A 19,985-nucleotide genomic window follows, 5' to 3' on the forward strand; every position below is an offset into this window, starting at 1 on the left:
ATTGTTCATGTTCCCAAGAAAGCTAAGGTAACTGAGCTAAACGACTACTGCCTCGTAGCACTCACTTCCGTCATCATGAAGTGCTTTGAGAGACTAGTCAAGGATCATATCACCTCCACCCTACCTGACACCCTAGACCCATTCCAATTTGCTTACCGCCCCAATAGGTCCACAGACGACGCAATCGCAATCACACTGCACACTGCACACTGCCCTAACCCATCTGGACAAGAGGAATACCTACGTATGTAAGAATGCTGTTCATCGATTACAGCTCAGCATTTAACACCATAGTACCCTCCAAACTCGTCATTAAGCTCGAGACCCTGGGTCTTGACCCCGCCCTATGCAAGTGGGTCCTGGACTTTCTGACGGGCCACCCCCAGATGCACAATCGAGAGCATCCTGCTGGGCTGTATCACCGCCTGGTATGGCAACTGCTTCGCCCACAACCGTAAGGCTCTCCAAAGGGTAGTGAGGTCTGCACAAAGCATCACCGGGGGCAAACTACCTGCCCTCCAGGACACCTACACCACCCGCTGTCACAGGAAGGCCAAAACGTTTATAAAGGACAACAACCACCCGAGCCACTGCCTGTTCACCCCGCTATCATCCAGAAGGCGAGGTCAGTGCAGGTGCATCAAAGCTGGGACCGGGAGACTGAAAAACAGCTTCTATCTCAAGGCAATCCGACTGTTAAACAGCCATCACTAACATTGAGTGGCTGCTGGCAACATACTGACTCAATCTCTAGCCACATTAATAATTAAAAATTGGATGTAATGAATGTATCACTAGTCACTTTAAACAATGCCACTTTATATAATGTTTACATACCCTACATTAGTCATCTCATATGTGTATACTGTACTGTTTACCATCTACTGCATCTTGCCTATGCGGTTCAGCCATTGCTCATCCATATATTTATATGTACATATTCTTATTCATTCCTTTACACTTGTGTGTATAAGGTAGTTGTTGTGAAATTGTAATATTACTTGTTAGATATTACTGCACGTTCAGAACTAGAAGCACAAGCATTTCACTACACTCACATTAACATCTGCTAACCATGTGTATGTGACCAATAAAATTTGATTTAATTTATACAGAGATGACCTGTTTACAGAGGAGTATACAGTGCAGTGATGTATCCTATAAGGAGCATTGGTGGCAAATCTGATGGTCGAGTGGTAAAGAACATCTAGCCGCTCGAGAGCAACCTTACCTGCCAATCTATAAATGATGTCTCCGTAATCTAGCATGGGTAGGATGGTCATCTGAATCAGGATTAGTTTGGCAGCTGGGGTGAAGGAGGAGTGATTACGATAGAAGAACCCAAGTCTAGATTTAACTTTGACTGCAGCTTTGATATGTGCTGAGAGAAGGACAGTGTACCGTCTAGCCATACTCCCAATTACTTGTATGAGGTGACTACCTCAAGCTCTAGGTGTTCAGAACAAGGTTAAGGGTAGAGAAAGCTTGTTGGACACTAAGAAAGCTTTGTTGTAAAGCATTTAACACAAAATCCAGGGAGGGGCCAGCTGAGTATAAGACTGTATCATCTGCATATAAATGGAGAAGAGAGCTTCCTACTGCCTGAGCTATGAAAAGTGATGTGGTAATGAAAAGGTTGTTACTAGTAAAGAGCATTTAAAGTATTTTCAGTTAGCCTTTTCATTCTGCATAGTTCACCTAAAAGAGATGGCTCAGAAAAGCTCTTCATTCAGTAGCCATGAATGTGTTAAACATGGGTGGGGGGTCTCAGACTGGCCTCTGCCTGAGTCCTCCAAATCACTAAAGGCGTCTGCATGCCTCAGTACGGCTGGCGCCTAGCCAAGTGGCTGGCCGAACCGAACAAGTGTGCTCATACTCCCTTAAAAGATCTTAGCTTAAAAAATTTGAAAAAGCGGCAATAGTACTGTTTGTCCATTTTGAGACGCCGTAGCCAGTATGCGCTACCTCAAAATAGTCTGAATGAATCAAAGATAACTGAAGAAATCTGTCATTAATTTTGACATTTTTGCAGAGGAGATCTTTTACATCTAACTAAGATGCTTGGTGCAGTATTTTTCATTTGCAGGAAAACGAGTCGTCTCTCGTTGAATGACAATAAAGACTTTATTGAAGAATCCCAGCTGTTGACCAATCACCGAGGAAGGTGCGTAGACTTCGGCTCCGAACTTCGGGATGCCTCCAGAATTTTTTTTGTGTGTTCAATATTAACAAAAACGTCACAAAATGTCGTAATATATGGAGGAACTGTTTCAGCTGGGAAGCATGGGGACGCCTTAATTTTGCCCCTGCCTTCACTTATGTCCATATATGTCATATACCTCTCTTACTGCAGAAGACTGTGCTCTGCTGCAGATCTAAATGACTGCTAAAGAGAGTTTGGTGGCTTGTGGGGATGGTTGCAGTGAGTAGTATATCGTACAATCAGTACTGACATTAGCAAATCTAAAGCACTACACTCACCTTTTTTGACCATATGTATCTAACCTCCTTTTATTTACTTTCATATTTTGTGTCACAGCAATGCCTAACTGGATAACATACAGCAGGGGGTGGTTGTTATGAGCCTAGAGAAAACCATTTATATAATATCACTGTTTTCTTTGTGCTATTTTGCAAAAAAGAAGGGAAAGAAAAAACAAGTCAAAATTGCTATACACATTGGTTTATTAGTTCATTAGAAAATGTTAGAAGCATAGTTCAGAAACATTTTTAAAGAGACAAAAGGAGAGGGCCTCATTAGATGATTTACACATCGTGTTGCTATCCAGCTGTGTCCCACTGTAATTTAACTCACCCAGGCCTTTTGTTATACAAAGTAGAGTGACTTCCTTTATTTTCCCACCCATCTGTCAAACTCTCCCCACCCTCAACATATTGTTTTTCAAAGGTTTTACGAAGATCTATGCAACAACAAATGATTACCATAATACCCAAATAACATATTGTTATTGTTATCCTGATATTGCACAGGGGTAAAGACATTCTATGGCTTTATACACACGATTACAGTTGTTATTCCCACACAACAGTTCCCTGCTGTGTTACTACCTTTCCCATGTCTTGAGGAAAGGTGCACCCATAATTCAATATTGCAAAATATGATTAGAATCCAGAGTTATTAAGTTGTAGAATAATATTACTATTAGACAAGGGAGGACTTGTCTACGGGAACTAGGCAGTAACCCTGGATAGTGGAGGCCCTCGGTGATGAGATGATAGTATTAGAGGTTCCTGTCCTGCACAACTCAGCAGGAGGGACTGTATGTAGTTCTGAAGCTGCCTCCTCCGAAGATCTGATCAGAGAGAACCACACTAGTACGCTTTCAGCTCAGCAGATATGTTCCCCAAAGCCCATTTCTTAAAGTTCCAATACAGCCATTTTTATCTCAATGTCAAAACATTTCTGGGTAACAATGAAGTACCTTACTGGGATTGTTTTACATTTACATTTTCAAAATTAATAAAATAACTTCTTAGCAAATAGCAATTTCTCAAGCAAGAATTTTGCTAGCACTGTCTGGGAGTGGTCTGAATGAGGGGACTAATTGGTCAAGCCTAATGGGAGGGATATGTAACCTGAAAATGAACTGTTATTGGCATAGAGGTTTGAAACTCCCTTTGTTATTTGTCTATTAATTTATACTGCCTGGTGATATCACCAAGTAGGCTAAAACAGACATTTCAGGTGGTCTTTTCCAACAGCTTTTACACTAAAAGGGCATTATCATCATTTTTTAAATTTCACCGGAATTATTTCAACCAGACCTGGGTCCAAATACTATATCTCAATTACCTTCACATACATTTCGAAGAAAGTATTCATATATATTTTATTTGAAAAGACAAGTAGGTGAAAATGTTCATGTATTTGGAAATACACTTGGTAAGTATTTGAAAAATTGTAAGACACTGACTCCAATACATTCCCATGCATTTAACCCAGGTATTTGAAAATCCTATTAAATACAATTTCATCAACTATTTTGTTTCTACAAATAACCATTAAAATGTAGGCCGTCATTGTCAATAAGAATTTGTTCTTAACTGACTTGCCTAGTTAAATTAAGGTTAAAAAAAAATAAAAAATACTGGGTTGTGTAATTGAAAATACTCAAATAGACAGAAAAAAATATTTTTAATAACAGATACTCAAATACACATGCATTTGAAATCAGGTCTTATGCCAACTTCATAGTGTGGAAATATATATAAAACACAGGAAAATTACGTTTGACTGTACAGGGCCTTTAACACCTCATTTTCTTCCTTCTTTCAATAGTGGAGTTTCATTTCCAATGCAATATTTATGACCATCTGCACAATTTAGCCTGCAGCTTTTAATGAGCAGCTTTAATGTAGACAGTTTAGACAACAACAAAAAACTCAGTACCAAAGTTGGATGCCAATCACATCCAACTTGGGCTCCTGAGTGGCGCAGTGGTCTACGCCACTGCATTCCAGTGTCACTGCAGTACCTGGTTGAAATCCAGGCAGCATCCCATCTGACTGTGATTGGGATGCCCAGTGTTGTCTGGGTTTGGCTGGGGGAAATAAGAATTTGTTCTTAACTGACTTGCCTAGTTAAATAAATAAAACATCAAAGAACAGTAACTACCAGACCGTTTGTGATCAGTTACTGAATGTGTCATGAATGGTAACATGTCATTCAATAAGTTATTCCTGCAGGCATATAGTTTATATATGCTAATGTTTACAGTACTGGCTCACTGTAGGTATGTTTGGGCTATAACTAAATGTTGTTAACTAAACTAAGCCAAAACAACAGCTTGTAGTGGCTTACTGTTATGTACTGCTTTGTTGGTTGTAGGGTCATAGTGCATGCACCAGGTGGCAGTCTACATTCAATGTTTCACTATAAATTCTGGTTCTCAGAATTCACTGCTGCATGATATCATTTTGATAATCTCTGATGAGATTTGATACATTGCTGCTTACTGTATGTACTGCTTTGTTGGTTGTAGGAACATAGTGCATGCACCAGGTGGCAGTCTACATTCAATGTTTCACTATAAATTATGGTTCTCAGAATTCACTGCTACATGATATATAATTTTGATAATCTCTGATGAGATTTGATACATTGTTGCCCGTGTTAGCATAATCACTCATGAGTCTTGTCAAAGGTCTCACCTATTTGTACAGTACTCTTTTATTTAATTTGTCCGCCTATGAATAGTCACGTGACAAATGTTGTTCAATCAGCTGCCTCCAGAACAAGGCTCATCATTTAAATAGTGTGGAACGCCAATGAACCCTTTCGATCTGTGACTTCGGCACTGTTGAGAATGTGGCAAGTTGGCCCCTGCTAGCAACAAACTAAGACAATGTGTGTTTTTGCATGTTGATTGTCTTCGTTTCTAGCTTCAATATTATGAGTTCGCTTGTCACTCCCGGTCCTTACAGGGCGACAAAACTGGTAATCTTTTCTTGTTATGAAGTTGACCGTTAAATTAGCTTGCTAGCCAGTACAATGTGGTGAAATAATGCTGCTTACTAGCCAGTACAATGCAAGTTGACTGGGAAGTAGTTAACTAAGATCTGAGCAGATCACTCAAAATGCAAAATAACACTGTCTTTTATGTTTAATTTTTAGCCAGACAGACAACCCCGAGCCAACAATATGTTAGGATTAGCAGTAAAGCTCTCGAAACAGAGCCTTACGAATAATTAGGCTTTATTTTAGAATGTTGAGTATTGTTTTATTTCTAAACATGCAGAAGGGGGGGCGGGGGTAGTTGTATGTGGGCAATATACCATGGCTGACGCTTCGAACACACCGACAGTATCATTGCGCAAATAGTATCAGCATGAACCGCTACAAAAGTTCGACATTGACTTTCTGCTACCATTTCTGTCAAGCCATCTAAACATACAGTTTGACTCACACGTTCCGTATGCACCACACCGAAAGCAATGCAAACGCAGCGTTTCAATTTGTACCCAACATGCAAGAGCGGGCAATGTGTTCGAAGCGTACCTATACCTTAGCCGTGGTATATTGGTCAAATACCACGAACCCCGAGGTGCCTGAAGATATCAGCATGTTTCAGTTCGGATGACGTTGGCTATGGGAACCTAGAGTGTTTGCATACTCCCTTAAAATAACGCTTGAAAAATAAAAAAATAAACGAACAGTATTTGTTATACCCGTGGTAACGTAAACTCGTACATCGCCTTGGTCCGTACAATTGCCCTTATTTTAGCGCCCCAAAAACGTAATACTTCCAGATCAACTGTAATGTCAATACCATTGTAAAGCACAATTTCTTCCCTTTCCAACAGAACCAATTACATGACCTAAACACTGCCCATTTCTGCATAATTCAAGCAGGCAATGAGCCCCTTCGGGTCTTTTTAAAAATGGCGGGTGGGGAAGCGAAACTAATGTGTGATAGTGAGAAGGAGAGATGTCGTGTGGGGAAATTACTTTTTTTCACTCCATCTGTCCAACTTATCGCCTCTGAAATGTAAATAAAACACTATAAAGTGTTTATATAATGCGTCATTACATACCTATTTGAAGGTTTGTGTCGAATTTGAATCGGGTTTTTAGGGCGGTGCTAAAGTGATCTTAGAAGTAAACAGCGGCTTTGAGCATGATGATCGCATGCAATGATGACACAAAAAATGGTTAGGTATCCCCCTTACCCCCGTCACTGTCCATTTCTTGTCTTTAAAGGATGAGAGACGTGCTACACCTGGTGGAGAGAGATTGTAAGACAGAATAGTTGCTTTATGCGTGCTGTACGAGGGTCCGTTTTTTTAAACTTTTCTCCAATACTATAGAGCCATTACCATGTCGATCAGCGCTTGAATAGAAACCTAGTTCACACCCCCAATTTTGAAGTCAACAGTCGCTACAGTTCCATTAGTTTTCTTTGTAGCCTCGTTTGAATGTCGCGGTTGAGCACATTTGTACGGAATGGGGTGAGTTTATACGGTAAACCAAGGCTGTCAGCAAATCATTATTCAGGGCTCGAACCACCCAGATTATTGTGTTTAAATATTCCCCATGTAATGTTAATGGGGAGCTAACATGGCTGCCATAGAATGTTGAAGTGTAACATAAATGCATCATAATGCTCATTCTAGACATTCAGGTACATAACATTACATGGGGAATATTTTAATGCTAATTGGGAACGCTTTCAACACCTTGTAAAGTCCATGCCCTGATGAATTGAGGGCAAATATACTCAATATTAGGAAGGTGTTTTGTATACTCTGTGTATATGCCTCTGTCCCGATAGTTTGCTTGCTTGCCAATGTTTTAGGATGTGCCTTAATCAGCTTAACTACATAGTTTAAAGTTCCAATGTAGCTGTGTTTATCTCAATATCAAGTCATTTCTGCGTAACAATTAAGTACCTTACTGTGATTCTTTTCAATTAAAATGGTAAACAAGAAAGACAAATGGTCTAAGGCACTGCATCTCAGTGCAAGAGGCGTCACTACAGTCCCTGGTTCGATTCCAGGCTGTATCACATCTGGCTGTGATTGGGAGTCCCATAGGGCGGTGCATTATTGGGCCAGTGCAGGCCAGGATAGGCTGTCATTGTGAATAAGAATTTGTTCTTAACTGACTTGCCTAGTTAAATAAAGGTTCAAAATGTACTATTACTGTCTGGGAGTGGTCTGAGTGGGGAGGGGAAAACTAGCTGTTAGAGCTGCAACGAGCGATTCCGGACATGGATTCTCAATCCACGAAACCCGTAGTGATATCAAATATTGGCGATATTACTCTGTAATGTAAACGTTTGCTAAACAATTTGTATGTTGATGTAGTGCCCATCGGTTATGAGAGTTCCAACCTCTGTGTTGAGAAATGATGTTTTTACTGTCAGTTTCTGTTTCAAAGAACACCAAAACCTACACTAGCATGAGCTTTGCAGTCTATTGTCCAACGATCTGTTATTGAACACATGATGTGACATGACCTGTTCGCTAACAGTTTAAGTGACTTGTAGCTGCTGTGATCGGACGATACAGCAGTTATTGAGTGCCGTCATGTGTTCGCAGGATGAGTAGTTTGTACGACAACTAACTCTGGTATCTACATAGCCTTGACTTTTCGTCTCGGTAAAAAATGTTTTTTATACATGTTTTATTTTTGTACCCATTCAATGTTTGGAAACACGCTGTTGTTGTTGAAATTAGTATGCTACAAATGAGTGAGTGTCAGTTCCAGAACCGAAATTGTGGAAAGAGGGGCGTGTCCTTTCGGAGCCCTATAGGCAGAGTTTTGAAACTGTCTTTCTTATTGGTCTATTAACTAATTTATATCCCAGGCAGGCCGAAACTCTGTCTTTTCAAACAGCTCTCACACTAAACAGCATCTTTTTCACAGTAGTATTCCAACCTCCTAGTGTTAAAAGTAATATCACACAAATCACGTTTTTGACTGCACTGGGACTTCAACCCAAATGCAATCTTACAGATAATTACCTAATCTTTTAGAAAGTACTGTAGGCATGCATGCATACAGCTATTTTCCATTTGCAGTGGAATGAAGTTGCAAAGCTTTTCCGAACGGGAATGCCTCTGCGAAAACATCGGCAGCACTTCAGAGTGTATGCGAACTGTTTTACTGCTGTGGCAGCTGTCGACTGGTTGCATGAACTGCTCAGGAACAATAGTAACTTCGGACCAGATGTCACCAGACAACAGACTGTCCAGCTGCTGAAGAAGTTCCTCAAGAATCATGTAATCGAGGATGTAAAGGGCAGATGGGGTTCCAAAGATTTCGAGGAGAACTGCCATCTCTACATGTAAATTTATCTATTTGGTGTGTTTCTTTTGAATTGTAGAATCTGTAAACATGCGATATCAAAGCATACTTGATGTTGATATTTGTCTGACACTTTGTATATGATTGACAATACATTTGATTTCACAAATGTATTTAAATAATTTCACCTGGAATGTCCTAGGTTCCCTTCTCTTTTGAAGGGAATTCCCCATTGCCCACTTGTGTCAGGGCCTGCATCCGTAAAGAAGAGTTTCTCAATGAGGGAAAAGGAAGGCTTCAAATGTAGGAGTTCCAAGAAACTGGACAAAGATACTGTAGTAAGTACTGTTGTTATAAATGTACCCCTATTATGGCCTGATGACTCATCCTGAGTTTAATTCCGCTGGACACTCCTTCAAATTAGTGGATTTGCCTATTTCAGTCATACCTGTGGCTGACGGGTGTATAAAATTGAGCACACAGCGATGCATTCTCCATAGACAAACACTGGCAGTAGAATGGCCTTACTGAAGAGCTCAGTGACTTTCAATGTGGCACTGTAATAAGATGCCACCTTGCCAACAAGTTAGTTCATCAAATTTCTGCCCTGCTAGAGCTGCCCCGGTCAACTGTAAGTGCTGTTATTGTGAAGTGGAAAACGTCTCGGCCGCGAAGTGGTTGGCCACATAAGCTCACAGAACCGGAACTGCCGAATCCTGAAGCGCATAATAATCGTCTGTCCTCGGTTGCAACACCCACTACTGAGTTCCAAACTGCTTCTGGAAGCAATGTCGGCACAATAACTGTTTTGTCAGGAGCTTCATGAAATGGGTTTCCATGGCTGAGCAGCCGCACACAAGCCTAAGATCACCAGGCGCAGTGCCAAGCGTTGGCTGGAGTAGTATAAAGCTTGCAGCCATTGGACTCTGGAGCAGTGGAAACGTGCTCTCTGGTGTGATGATCACTCTTTGCCATTGGCAGTTTGACTGATAAATCTGGGTTTGGTGGATGCCAGGAGAACGCTACCTGCCTGAATGGATAGTGCCAACTGTAAATGTTGGTGGAGAAGGAATAATGGACTGAGCCTGTTTTTCATGGTTGGACTAGGCCCCTTAGTTCCAGTGAAGGGAAATACAATGACATTCTAGATGATTCTGTGCTTCCAACTTTGTGGAAACAGTTTGTAGGAGGGCGACAGGTAGCCTAGTGGTTAGAGCGTTGGGCCAGTAACCGAAAGGTAAAAATCTGTCCTGCACCTGAGCAAGGCAGTTAGCCCACTGTTCCCCGGGTGCCAAAGATGTGGATGTCGATTTTAAGGCAGCCCCCCGCACCTCTCTGATTCAGAGGGGGTTAAATGCAGAAGACACATTTCAGTTGAAGGCACTGTTGTACAACTGACTAGGTATCCCCCTTTCTTGTTTCAGCATGACAATGCCCCCATGCACAAAGCGAGGTCCATACAGAAATGGTTTGTTGATCAGTGTGGAAGAAGTTGACTTTCCTGCAGAACTGTGTCCACATACTTTTGGTCATGTAGTGTACATGAAGTCAACATGAGGGCCATTGTACAAAACAAATTTATTAGCGATTGGATCGTCTCTAACATCTGAGAATGAGTATCAAAGTTGATAACAACATCATGTAGGCCAGTTATGGCCCAACCCATTGGTTTCTGGGATCAATCAGAATGGTCAGTGTTTCGCATTCCAGAAGTCCAGACTGTTGAATGATCGATGACTCTGCATCTGTCCCATAATGGTGTCTGTGAGCACATGGGCAGCGCCATTGAGGCCATCTCCATTTTTGAAGTAGTCCATTTTCTTCTACTTCTGAGTTGGTAAACAAACTGAAATAGTGCATACTGCCACCTGGAGTGTGTTTGAACAGGTATAACGCCAAGGTTGATGATTTACCGCCACCTGCAGATATCGAATGTTTGATCACAAGTGTAATTCATTGGCTGATCCCTCCTGATGGCCTGGATGGAATTATCAGATCCATAGGAAGTCTCACCCAGTTGAATACTTTAAAATTGTGGAAGTCCTCAATGGAGCTTCTCCTGCTTAAACAAGCTTTTGAGCACGAGTCCTCTATCATTCGTTTGGCCGGAGCGCTGTGGATGGGTAGCCGGGCAACCGCAGTGTCTCTGGTATGACTTCCTCACTTGTCTACATAATTGACAGATGCATTATTATTTTTCACAGGAAAATGTGGTTCGCTCAAAACAAGATATGGAGACTGAGCCTGTGAGCGAAGTGGTACAGCCCAGAGTATTAACAGAGGAAGAAATCCAGGATGTTTGGAGAGGCATCACTCTCACACAGTAAGATCCACTCTTAAATTCTTCTCAAAAGTTTGAATGATTAGATCCTTAATCTATTGCCATTTCATGTTTTCAGCCTGCAGAAAACATTGGGATTGACCTCACTTGAGGTTGTTTTGGATCCAAGACACATCAATCCTCAAAACATTGTGTACAACATGACCATTGTGAACAAGCATGGGGTTGTTACACTTGAGGATAAGACGGGTAGGTCTGATTTTATATCTGCACTCTGTCTACACAGTGTAGACCAGGGGTATCAAACATACAGCCCAGATCCAGCCCGCTAGGGGGTCCAATCCGACCCGCGGGTGGGTGTGTGGAAATGATAAAGGACGTACATTCATAGTTTCTTGACTGTGTCCAGCTCACTAATAATCACCTAAATGAAAGCTAGACAGTCAAAGAGCATTAAATTCCAAAAACAATAAATGGGACTTAATTTGCAAATTTCGACGGCGAGGAAAAGTAACCAATTTCAGTGCGGCCAGCCGGACCTCATTGAAGCTTTTTCCCCACAGATGACCTCCCACACTGGGTTTTGTCTGCAATGAAAGGTCTTGCAAACTGTAAGTTACTTTTTTTGTGTGTGTATTGTATGAATATTTCCCCTCATATGAAACAAGGCTCAATATGAGAGCTTTTGTTTCAGACCAACATGTCAAATATCACCCATACCATTCTAGGGCCGAAGTATGATGCCAGCCAGCCATCCTATCCTGGGTTTGAGAGGGATGTGTTCAAAACGGTCTCTGACTACTTCTATAGCCTCCCTCGGCCAATTCTCACATCTGAATACTACAAGTTGTTTGTCAACATCTTGGGTATGTATACATTTGACAAACTTTTGAATTGAATGCATTATTGTCAAAGGTGAAATTGTATGACACTCAATTTCAATGGTTTCTCTGTTCCTCCCTAACCTAAGGTGTTACTAAAATCTGGATTAAATTTACCCTTCTCTAAGCCCTGCCCCCTTTGGTTACTGTTGAGCTCAAACTCTGTTCAATTTCATTGTCTATTAAAAGACCGACTACCCCTTGCTAATCAGGAAATTGGATATGTTGTGGTGGACTGTCATTACAATTGCTTCACATGAACCTGGTAAAATTATGTTTGTAGTGTGGCTAGCCATTGAATGGCTCTGAATTCACTCAGCATGGCGCTGACTAGCTAGAGCTCTCAAATCATACCCTGATGTTGACAGCAGATGGGAGTTGTATTCATAACTTGTCTGGTTAACATGCATTTAGAGAGAACAAGTTTTATATTGAGTGGCTGACTAGCATTGGCAATGTTTGGTGGTCTATGAGACTTGGCTAGCTAAGCAGCATAGCTAGCAAACAATGTAACAAAAGTATAATTTCAGATTGGAAGAATACTCCAACAGACTCTGCATTTCAGGAATAAACAGTAGCAAGTGCCCTTGGTTCACTGTTAAAGACCCCTCCCCCATTTGAGTGCTGCCATTGGTTGCCCCAAAGTCCAGTGTGGGGCATAGCAAAGGGTCAATTCACCCATAATGTCATTTGCACTCCATCTTTAGCAGCATTTGCAGTTATTTGTAAATTAGAGTACACATCTCAGGTGTGGTTAATGGATTCAGGTTTACATTAGTTAATATGAGTAATGTGAATGGTGTTTTACATTTTCATCCTTCTCTATGAAATGCCTCTGTAAATGGGAACTTATTTTGGATGAGATATTGTTTGAGACATATCTCCACTCTCCAGTTGAACAATAAGATTGACCATATCTAATACAAGCAGCATGAAACTGCAACTGGTTTATTTGCCTCATAATAGAGGATGTCTTGACTGCGCTGTGACTTGTGTTATTACTAACTCGTGTGTCCAATTTAGCCCCCCTCCCCCCCAAGAAATGTGCCCACTCATGTTTGTCCTGCCGGCTTCACAAGTTTTGTTTTTGTCTGGTCCCTTGCTAGTTTTATGTGGCTACATTTTGGCTCCTAAAACTGAGGAAAGTGAAAAAACCAAGAGGTGCCCAGCTACCCACAGCTACCCCCAGCCTGCAAAAAACCATCACACGAACAGTGCTGTTAACCAATTAAAATCTACCGAATCTCTGCTGTTGAGCTTAATTCGGAAGGGGGCTTTTGATGAGGGTGACTCACCAATGAGAGAAGTGCTCAGCTCGAATGCCCAGTCCATGTATGCAGCTTTGAAGACAGGTTGTACCAGGAGGGTCCCCCAGATGGGCCTGCCAGGCTGAAGGGCTAGTTCTGGGGATCCCCAGAACTCCTTCCGAACAATTCTGAGGATGTCTTTGAAGGCAGCAGTCTGAGCCTGTCCTGGTCAGAGCAGTGGAGCCTTGTCCATTAGGCTCAGACCCAGGAGCTGTTCCCTGGAGAGAATCTTGGATGAATTGCCAGAGTCCAACTTATGCTCCCGACTCAAGTTGTTCCAGTCTTCTGAGAGTCTGGCGTCCTGCAAAAGTAACAATGGCAGCAAGTACAGCACTCCACCTCAGAGTAAAACACTCTCAGCCAGACAGCTGCCCTAACTCTGAATCCCAAGGCTTTGTCACCATGGGAACTGCTCCTAGTTGTGACACCAGTTCAGGTGTGACTTCTGTAGAGGATAGCGCTCACTGCGCCAGAATCGGCATCTCCCTACCAATGGACAACCCCTCATTCAGTCAGATGCCCAAGGAGCATTGGTACCTGTTTGGATATAGCTAAGCACAGAAAGATGTCTGCCAGCTGTTTTGGTGTTATTGTCCCTGTAGCAGACATCACCATGAAGCCAGACTCCTCCATTATTGGCCTGATGGGCCCCAGTCTGCTCAACCTGAGGACCAGCAGCATGGACCTCCGACCAGAGCCCTCTGTTAGCAGGCGCTGTCAGAGCTCTCTGGACCTGTTTAGGCCGACCCTTGCTCTGCCTTCGGTGTCCACTTATGCACGGTACCGGAGTCCCGAGCAAAGTAAGCCTGCGTCTGCAAATCAAACTTTGTCTCGTGCTGAATACAAGTGTAGACTTTCCTGTGAAATGCTTACTTACCAGCCCTTAACCAACAGTGCAGTTCAAGAAGAAGAAAATATTTACCAAATAAACGAAAGTAAAAAATAAGTGACAATAACGGGGCTATTTACAGGGGGTACCGGTACCGCGTCAGTGTGTGTGGGTACAGGTTGAGTTCATTTGTACATGTAGGTAGGGATGAAGTGACTATGCATAGATGATAAACAGCGAGTAGCAGCAGTGTACAAAACAAATGGCGGGGGAGTGTCAATGTAAATAGTCCGGTGGCAATTTGATTAATTGTTGAGTAGTCTTATGGCTTGGGGGTAGAAGCCGCTTGCGGTGCGGTAGCAGAGAAACCAGTCTAACTTGTGACTGAAGTCTGACAATTTTATGGGTTTTCCTCTAACACCACCTATTATATAGGTCCTGGATGTCAGGAAGCTTGGCCCCAGTGATTTACTGGGCCGTACGCACTACCCTCTGTAGCACCTTACGGTCAGATGCTGAGCAGTTGACATACCAGGCGGTGATGCAACCGGTCAGGATGCTCTCGATGGTGCAGCTGTAGAACTTTTTGAGGATCTGGGGACCCATGCCAGATCTTCTGTGTCTCCTGAGGGGGCAAAGATTTTTTTGTGCCCTCTTCACGACTCATGGTGTGCTTGGACCATGATAGCTCGTTGTTGATGTCGACACCAAGGAACTTAACTCTCCACCCGCTCCACTACAGCCCTGTTGATAATGGGGGCCTGTTCAGCCCGCCTTTTCCTGTAGACCATGATCAGCTCCTTTGTCTTGCTCATATTGAAGGAGAGGTTGTTTTCCTGGCACCACACTGCCAGTTCTCTGACCACCTCCCTATAGGCTGTCTAATCGTTGTTGGTGATCAGGCCTACCAATGTTGTCAGCAAACTTAAGGATGGTGTTGGAGTCGTGTTTGGCCACGCGGTTGTGGGTGAACAGGGAGTACAGGAGGGGAGTAAGTACACACCCCTGGGGGGGAGAGAATCAGCTTGGCAGACGTGTTGTTGCCTACCCTTACCACCTGGAGGCGGTACATGAAGTCCCAGGATCCAGTTGCAGAGGGAGGTGTTTAGTCCCAGGGTCCTTAGCTTAGTGATGCGCTTTGTGGGCATTATGGTGTTGAACGCTGAGCTGTATTCAATGAACAGCATTCTCACACAGGTATTCCTTTTGTCCAGGTGGGAAAGGGCAGTGTGGCGTGCGATTTGAGATCGCGTCATCTGTGGATCAGTTGGGGCGGTATGCGAATAAGAGTGGGTCTGGGAGGATGCTGTTGATGTGAGCCATGACCAGCCTTTCAAAGCACTTCATGGCTACTGACGTGAGCTCTACGAGGCGGAAATCATTTAGGCAGGTTACCTTCGCTTCCTTGGGCACAGGGACTATGGTGGTCTGCTTGAAACATGTAGGTATTACAGGAAGAGGTTGAAAATACCAATGAAGATACTTGCCAGTTGGACTTTGTAGTCCGTAATAGTTTTCAAGCCCTGCCACATCCGAGTGTCAGAGCCGGTGTAATAGGTTTCAATCTTAATCCTGTATTGACACTTTGCTTGTTTGATGGTTCGTCTGAGGGAATAGCGAGATTTCTTATAGGCGTCCAGATTGGTGTCCCGTTCCTTGAAACGGCAGCTCTAGTTTTCAGCTTGATGCGGATGTTGCTTGTAATGCATGGCTTCTGGTTGGGATATGTACGTATGGTCACTGGGGACGACGTTGTTGATGCACTTATTGATGAAGCTGCTGACTGAGGTCTATACTCCTCAATGCCATTGGATGAATCCCAGAACATATTCCAGTCTTAGCAAACCAGTCCTGTAGCATCCGCGTCATCTGACCACTTCCGTATTGAGCGTGTCACTGGTACTTCCTGCTTTAGTTTTTGCTTGTAAGCAGGAATCAGGAGGATATAATTATGGTCAGATTTGCCAAATGGAGAGCTTTGTATGCATCTCTGTGTAGGTGGTCTAGTTATTATTTTATATATTTTTTTCCCCCTCTGGTTGCATGCTGGTAAAAATTTGGTAAAACTGATTTACGTTTGCCAGCATTGAAGTCCCCTGCTACTAGGAGTGCCGCTTCTGGGTGAGCATTTTCTTGTTTGCTTATGGCCTTATTGAGTTGGTTGTGTGCTATCTTAGTGCCAGCATCAGTCTGTAGTGGTAAATATACTGCTATCAATAATATAGATATAGAACTCTCTTGGTAGATAGTGTGGTCTACAGTTTATCATAAGGTGCAATACCTCGAGACTTCTTTATTAGATATCGCGCACCAGCTGTTATTGACAGACACCCCCACCTCTCGTCTTACCAGACGTAGCTTCTCTGTTCGGCCAGTGCATTGGAAATCCCTCCAGCTCTATTATCCCTGTTGTCGTTCAGCCACGTCTCAGTGAAACATAAGATATTACAGTACTTAATGTCCCGTTGGTAGGATAATCATAGGTCATCAATTTTATTTTCCAATGATTGCATGTTAGCAAGTAGAATTGACGGCAGTGGGATTCTCGCTTACGGATTCTCAAAAGGAAGCCCAATCTGCGTCCTCTTTTCCGCTGTCTTTTCACACAAATGACGGGGCTCTAGGCCTGTTCCTGGGAGAGCATTATGTCTTTATCGTTGGACTCGTTAAAGGAAAAAGCTTCTTCCAGTTTGTGGTGAGTAATCCCAGTTCTGATGTCCAGAAGTTATTTTTGGTCATAAGAGACGGTAGCAGCAATGTTATGTACAAAATAAGTTGTAAAAAATAATTTACAAACAATGCAAAAGAGGAACAAAATGGCACAATTTGGTTACGGGCATGTAAAACATCAGCCATTCTCTTCGGCGCCATCTTAACTGAATGCTTGTGTGTTGTGCTTTTGCATGTCTTAACACCTGACTAACATTACTCATTGGGCTTTCACTAATGTGGGGTGAGGATCTAATTGTCCTTTAATGTTATCACTGGAAGAATTTCAAATGTATCCATATGGATGCTCTCCAGAACTTTAAACTGCTCTGTTTAAAGTCTGCCTTGATACTCCCTATGTCTAGATATGACATTACATTTAGTAACTTGTACAAGTGTTATTACTGTAGTGAGAAGCAATTGCTTTTTTGCCATTGCAATATACATGTATTCCAGTTAATCACACGGATGCTTCAGTCACTTCAATGTATTTCATTAGCCTCAAGTCCTAGTGGTTGTGTGTATCATTATGATCTGATGTGTACAAAGGGCCAACTTCACACACCCATTCTGTGTGAAGGTCTCCTCCAGCCTCAGTTGGAGCAGGTGGCCATTGAGGCTCTGCAGCTCTGCACCCTGTTTCTGCCTCCTGCCAGCCGAAGGAAGCTCCAGCTGCTGATGAGAATGATCTCCCGGATGAGTCAGAACATGGACCTGCCTCGGCTCCATGACACCATAGCAACACACACACTGGTGAGGAGAAACAGGTTTTACAATTCTGCGTGATCTGAACATGGTAAACCTAAAAAGAGCATGAAATGAACATGTCCTCAACTCCATTATTCAATCCCATTGCGTTTTCAGATGGCGCATATGTTCTCTCACTGCGTGCTGGGCTGTAAGGAGGAGATGGACCTGGATGAGCTGCTGGCCACCAGACTGGTCTCCTTCCTCATGGATCATCACCAGGAGATCCTCCAGGTGCCTGTCTATCTGCAGAATGCAGTCCAGGACCACATCGCCTACCTCAGGAAAGTGCAGGTACAGTACTACTGTCGCTTTTATTTTTATAAAGCTTCCATGATCAATTTTCTATGATTTATTTTTTTCCCAACTGCTTACATGTATGAGATTTGAGCCTGTTTTCTTTCCTCCCCTAGATAACATAACATTGTTGGTGCCCCTGTGCCCGTCCACTCCTTTTGTAGACGGATCAGCACCAAAGAGTTTTTGATGAGTAGAAGCTGAGTTTGTCCCAGGCTGCGATCGCTGACCTACTGGAGAGCCTGGTCAAGACAAGAACATGTCGATGAAGGACAGGAAGGAGAAGCTCAAGCAGATAAGTTAGATGGCATGTTGTCTGAACGCTTTCATATTTTCCATCAAACTACAACTTTGTTTACAACTTATGATTTGAAATTCTAACTAAGGTGTTAAAAAATATATAAAGTTAATCAAAGTCTAATAAATTTTTCTATGATTAGTTTCATAGGCAGTATCCAGACATTTACTCTGGCCATTTTCCAACCACTGAGATTAACCAAAGAGCAAGCCACCATTGCTGATAAGTATGAATAGACCACAAGCTTTTAGTATTAGAAACTGAAGGTACATTTTGTTCTTGCAGCTAAATGAAAGGTGGGAGGACTATACAGGTGAGATCACCTCCCAATTTAGACTGCAAGTATGTAACAATTATCTTTAGGGTTGAATTATGCATATTTTATGTTGAGTAATGTGTTTTTGTGTATGTTATTTTGAAACTACTGCAGTAGTTATCTTTAGTGCACCAATTAAGTGACTTTGATTTCTTATGGAGTATAATAAGAGACTAAAGCAAACCAAGATTAGATTTGGTGTTTTTCTGTCAATGTTGCAATTGATCTACATTCATACACTACCATTGACAGAGTATACAGTATTCAAACTTTAAAACGTTTGAGTTTTTTTAGGGATTACGTTTGTTACTAAGTGTGATTTGTCTACCTAGTTCATTAGGTTTGTATGAAGTGCTCATAACATTTTGTATCCACGTTTGACTTTTCTTGCATTGCACTTTTCTGTAGATCTTTCATCTAATGTATTTTTGTATTCTAATGTATTTTATTCCATAACATTCTCTTAAAGTTAAGCTCAAACTGCTTTATTTTATATTTTGGGCTTGGGATTTGTCTCTATTTTCTTACCTGGCAAGTTATGTTCAGCCATTTCGGATACAGAAAAGTTTAGCACTATTTTCTGTCATTTTAAAAGAATGGTAGCTTTGACCAATCAATACAATTGTTAATATATATATATGATATCTGCCATAATATGTATTTTTATGCCATCGATGAAGTCTTAATAAACCTTTTGGAATCCGTTTGATGCATTTTCCGAATACGTCTATGGCTGTATACTTACCTCAAAGGAAGAGCCAATTACAACAGTTATAAACGTTTGTGTATTATTTCCTTGCCAAAAATCTGTTATGCTACATTCTTAGGAGAATGTCCAACTGTAAAACAAAATGTTTTCTCCTTACTAATTCTGCAAATATATTGGCTTAATGTTTTGACGGATGTGGTTTATTTCATATTTTGTTTACCTTAGTGTCCTTGTACTGTCTGGCACAAGAAGGGAGAGCAATGGTTGCTACTCAGACAGAAATACTGCCTTGTATCACTAATTACTTTTTAAAATGCACAAATTCCACAGTATCATTGCACTATCCCTGGAAGGATGTGGCAGAGAAATATCTTATAATTCCAAGTGCATTGCAACCCAAGTCTGACCAACTGACCGCTTCATTCATCTAGATCAGGATGAAGAAGAGGAAGACGGTGTTAATCATACTCATCCATAACACCCTCCGTGTGGGTGCCTACAGAGAATATTGATTAAATATAAACTTGTTTTCATCTGGAATCCATCAAATTAGTTAACTAGAGTAGGAACATCTTTCTCTGACAAAACGTGTAGAACACATATTTGAAACCAAAGATATTGCATAATGAACTGCATTACTTTCCTGTTCACTTCAATGAAGTGTTTGTTGTTTAGCCCCTTTTGTAACCTTTTGGGGCTCTCAGGTTAGCAAATGTGGTTCTGGTCTTAATTAGGCTGAGAAATTCCTTGAAGGGGTAGAATTGTGTGGTGGCGGTGGGCTAAACTTCACTGGAAACTGAATGGTCTGGACACAAAGGAACTTTTGTTTCAGAGACCTCTG

At 42.0% G+C, this 19,985-nt stretch overlaps 1 pseudogene; it reads left to right on the forward strand.

The window, feature by feature from the left end:
• Positions 1-5,322: 5,322 nt before the first annotated feature.
• Positions 5,323-18,859, forward strand: LOC139407950 (DEP domain-containing protein 1A-like; annotated as a pseudogene).
• Positions 18,860-19,985: the final 1,126 nt, after the last annotated feature.

The sequence above is a fragment of the Oncorhynchus clarkii genome, chromosome 4, assembly GCF_045791955.1.
Source record: "Oncorhynchus clarkii lewisi isolate Uvic-CL-2024 chromosome 4, UVic_Ocla_1.0, whole genome shotgun sequence".
Classification (NCBI taxonomy): domain Eukaryota; kingdom Metazoa; phylum Chordata; class Actinopteri; order Salmoniformes; family Salmonidae; genus Oncorhynchus; species Oncorhynchus clarkii.